This window comes from Crocodylus porosus, unplaced genomic scaffold (genome assembly GCF_001723895.1).
Source record: "Crocodylus porosus isolate Cpor-Errol unplaced genomic scaffold, CroPor_comp1, whole genome shotgun sequence".
In the NCBI taxonomy this organism is placed as follows: Eukaryota; Metazoa; Chordata; order Crocodylia; family Crocodylidae; genus Crocodylus; species Crocodylus porosus.
Genome location: NW_017728918.1, coordinates 46,849,176 through 46,854,028, shown reverse-complemented (window position 1 = coordinate 46,854,028; position 4,853 = coordinate 46,849,176). Strand labels below are relative to the sequence as shown.

The following is a 4,853-nucleotide window of genomic DNA, read 5'->3' as shown; positions in this document are numbered from 1 at the left end:
AGGTCCTGTATCTCAGCCAGGAACCTCCTGGAACAGTCTGACCTGGCTGACTGTTCCTCCCAACAGATGTCCGGGTAATTTAAATCACCCATGACAACTACATCCCTTGCCTTAAGTGCCTCTGCAAGCTGGCCCAAAAATTCCTGGTCCAGCTCCTCCCCTCGGTTGGGAGTTCTGTAGTAGATCCCCACTGTTAGATCCCTCTCCCCATGGACCCCTTGTATCTTGACCCAGAGCACTTCAGCTTGCCCCTCCTCTGACCCCATTCTGCCCCATTGCTCCTTGACATAGAGCACCACACACCCACATTTCCTTCCTTCTCTAGCCCGCCTTTAAATCCTATGGCCCCTAATGCTAACTGCCCAATGCGGGATGAATCCCACCACATTTCTGTAAGCCCTATTATGTCTGGATCTGAACTATTCTGAGGGCAAGTTCCTCCTGTTTATTCCCCAAACTATGAGCATTGGTATATAGGCATTTAAGGCCTTGCCTAGCTACATGTGTCACCCTCTGATTTGGGAGACTGTCTGGACCCCTGTTTCTTACCTGGGCACTCCTTGCATTTGTCACCTGTCTTGCTCAGGTGGTGTCTCCTCATCTTCCTGCGGCCCCCTCCACTCCACTGGTGAGGCTAGTTTAAAGCTCACCATACAAGATCAGTCAAGCTGGAAGAGAAGACACGCTTGCCTTTAGGAGAGAGGTGAAGCCCATCCCACCCCAGCAAGTTCCCCGCCTGAAAGCATGGGTCATTATCTAGGAACCCAAGGCCTGCCTGGTGGCACCAACTGTGTAAGCGCCAGTTGACCTCGCCTATGCGGGCCTCGTGTCGCCATCCCCGCCTACTCAGCAGAAGAGAGGAGACTACCACCTGCGCCCCCATCTCCTTAAACTTGTCCCCCCGTATTATTCAAGTCATCCACCATACAGAAGGAGAACTCTAAGGCAATGTACCTAACAGTGCTCATACTCATGCAAATTCATATACCTAAAATTTAAAATAGACATTACACCAGACCTGTCATTATATAGGGATTGACAGCTTATACAACTACATTTTAAAATAAGTTTTCAGACCTTCATTAATATTTTTTTTAAATCCTGTTTCCATTTTTTAATGCCACAATATTTCTCTAGCTCATGTGTTTTATAATTAGAGCACAGGGTTGAGGGGTACAGAACTATCATCAAATGTTCTAAACTCATTTTTTTCCATTTCTCCTTGCCTAATTGCTCATCGTTTTGGAATTCAGGAGGGAACCATAAAAGTTAGATATGATTAAGCAAAGATTACTCAGACAGAACTGAGGTTTAGTAGTCAAAGGCTGATAAAAAGCTACTTTGAAAGATGTAAGAAATTCTTCAGCCTTTTTTTTAAAAGTTTGCCAGCAATGATGTGAAAGTTCCAACATCTGGAAACATTTGTTTTGTTGGCTGCCATGAATAGGTTCTAATTATATTTAACATCTTTACACCAGGAAACAGGATTTATCAGCACACGGCTCCTTCCTGCAATCAAATGCGCATAGTGAATGCTAGCACCAAGAAGTTAAAAATGCATTGAAAAGTTATAATGAAGCGTACAATTGGAAACATTTATCTATGATTCTTCCCCCGTATGAGCCACGCAATTGCGTAAAATCATTGGGAACCGGTCTGCTGGCTATTCAAAGCTTAGACTGAGGAGTTGATTGAGCTGGCCCTTTTTTTTTTTTTTTTTTACTTACACTTTCTGGCTTAGAACTGACAGGGATGCATGCCTCATGATTGAAAGCTATGTTGATGGAGTGGATTTAAATCCTGCTGATATACTCTGACATACTCTTAGCTTTTGCACATCTTAGGCTTCATTTTCCGTTCCTGTCAAATTATGGGTAAAATGGATAAAAGAGGATTATAGGGATGGATGGCATTTCCCTTGTTCTCATGTCATTGTCCAACAGAAATTAGTACAACTTAATCCAGCCAGTTGCACCCAGACATCTATGGTCTCAAGGCCATTGGTTGCCACAAAGAGAACGCAAATAAACTCGGGCCATGATTTCTTAAGATAAAGTAGTTATTTATATTTCCATGTCATTCACAGAAAGGAATTTCATGTAGAAGAAAAGAAGTGAAACATTTCACTTTCATACTATATGCAAGTACAAATTGCACATGTAAATGTGTCTTTACTGGGAAAACTCCAATAATTTTGTTGGGTATCAGAATTAACTGAATCCATGGGCATGAAGAATGCTCTGTGCCATTCCTCACCATCTCGCCAAAGGGGACACAGAAACAGATTATCAAGGATACCCTGAGTATTTTCCAAAACATGTTCTGTTTCTGGGTCATTTTAAAAAGCCAAGTGCTACCTTGTAATGGATTGGGAAGTTGAATGATTGTCAAGAGAATGTGATTCCACACCAGCTTGTTTTCATATTAAGATTCTGTTCATGAATTTCCACCCTACCCCTCTACCTACACAGTGAAGAGAATTTCAAGTGTGTTATGTCCTTCCAATGCTAAAAGCAGATATGGATATAGAAACTTAAATCTTGATATTATTGGTTTTTTACATGTCATTGGCTACCCCCTCAAAAGCTTTGCACTCTAGTCTCCTCTATTTCTCTTTGAAAATGAATACATAATTAGATTAATTTATGCACAGCCTTTGGTGTTTAAACTAGAATTTAAGCAGAATTTTTGTATCCCAATTCAACATTTAGATCTTCAAAATTGTAGTTCAGTTACCACTAAACTCCAGAGGCTTCCAAAGTCCTTAAAATGCCTCACTTTTTATATGACAGTTCCCAAGTCACTGCAAGTCACTCCAAGTCACTTCTGTTTATAGACATGCACAGAAGCACCTCCATCTTGACACAGATGAAAAGATTGGTGTCTTTCTCATGCCTAAGTACCATTGAGATTGACATTCCTTCACCTGAAGGGGATTGATCTGCCAAGGTTTCTCAAAACAGCGCAGCTGTGGCTTTCCTTCAAAACATTGACAGAGGGGGAAAAGTGGTTGCTCTCTTCATGTATCTACTAATTCAGTGGTTAGAATAGTCACCCAGGATATAGGCTCAATTTCCTTCTGGCTTTGAGTGTGTTTACAACCAAATCTCCCATCTGCCCAAAAAGTGCTCTAAGCAGCATAAGGGACTCTCTAACTCCTGTTGAAGTGGCACCATTTTGCATGGGGACAGAGAGTACAATAAGAAGTATGACTGCATAGTTTAGTTATTAGGACCCTTACCTTAGACACAAAGAAAGGCATGATCCCAGATGGCTTTTTGAAAGTACAGTTTCAGCATCAACTGTAAAGAGAAGGTTCAGTGTGTTACCAGATTTGCCCACTAACTTTGGGGTGTGCTCATTTATTAGGGCTAGGGTCTTGGTAATTTTATCAATGTGCTGCTTGTGTTACTTGTGTTTCTATACGGAGCTGTATCTCTCCCTTCTGCAAGCCCTCACCCCCAATGGAGCTATTTTGCAGGACTGTTCAGTGGGGCTAGGTTCCTCCAGTTCCCAAAGCAGTCATACACACAAACACACACAGATTAACATGACATGCCTGACCTGGCTGGGTTGATCAGCATGGACAGGCTGACACCCTCATATCCCAAGAATCAGTTCATCAGACCAACAATAAACTACAGTCAGACAGAAGCACACAGTTAAACAGAATACCTCTGAATCTGGCTGGGTGTCCAGATGACACCCTCATGGGCCAGCATTCAGTTCATTAGGGAAAGTCTGAGCCAAACTGGGTCAATCAGCATGTACAAGCTGATCCCCTTATGTGTTTCAAATCAGCACGTCCCAATCTTTTAGCCTCTTGATGAGCAGACCCCACAGTATTTCTGGGCTTCACAGGGATCTTTAGCTTAGGTAAAAGGGGCGTTGCTGCTGAGCAAGTGGGGAAAGAGAAGTAAAGAAGGCAAAATATACCAAATTACCACCAGTTTGACCATAAAAGTTATTTATTGCTAAGTAGATGAAATATATACTGACACTAGTAGTAATAGGCATGCAAAGGAAAAACAAACACAAACAGTCACAGTATACCCTGGTTTCACTAAGTATTTGTGGAAAACTCAGCTTAAGCTTAACTAATACAGTTCAAGTTCAGAAATCTATGCTTAGACAGAGAGAAGAGAAAAGAGAGAGAGAGAAAGCTGGGGTCTCACCAGTCCAAGGCACTCAGTTTGCAAAGCTGACAGGTCAAAGTTCTCAGCACGATCCTTGAAGGGAGATGATCTGCCTCCTTCAGCCTCTCCAGAAGAAAGAGGGTGGTATCAGCACACACACTGCTGCTTCTTTTACAGATTTTTATACGCCCAGTTCAGCTTCTTTCAAGCATTCTCAATAGTGTAAATCAAATTGTCTTTTCTATTGACAAGGAGTTATCTGATTGGAACATCTCAGGGACTTGATTGATACTCAGGAAACACCTACTTAGGAGCCAGCTTGGCATTCCTAGGGATAGCAGATATACTTCATGGGATATCTCCTAGTGTCTTCAGAAACAATAGATTGCATATTCAGGGTTTTGGATTTTTGCTTCCTGTGAACAAGCCTCAACTTAGCATGACTTTTCCAGATCTTACTGTAGTCTTTTAACCGACTTAAGGCGCTTATTGGAGTGTTCATAACCTGTTGTGGAGAGGACTTCCACCAGTTGTCTCGGGGTGTATGACAACACTTGTGGACAGGGCTCCAATGGGCAGGATGCTGTGATGAACCCTGTACCATCATTCAAATGTTGCTCATACTCCCTCTGACTCGGTCTATTGCCTCAGCATTCCCTAACCCAGCAACCGAGTTTTAGCCAATTAAGTTTACATAGGCCTCCCATAGTGGGACCA

The 4,853-nt window shown here is 42.4% G+C and overlaps 1 long non-coding RNA gene across 2 annotated transcripts in view; it reads right to left on the bottom strand.

The window, feature by feature from the left end:
* The window catches only part of LOC109311758, a 31,204-nt gene that overhangs the window by 18,426 nt on the left and 7,925 nt on the right, over positions 1-4,853 (bottom strand). The gene's annotated exons all lie outside the window — the stretch shown is intronic.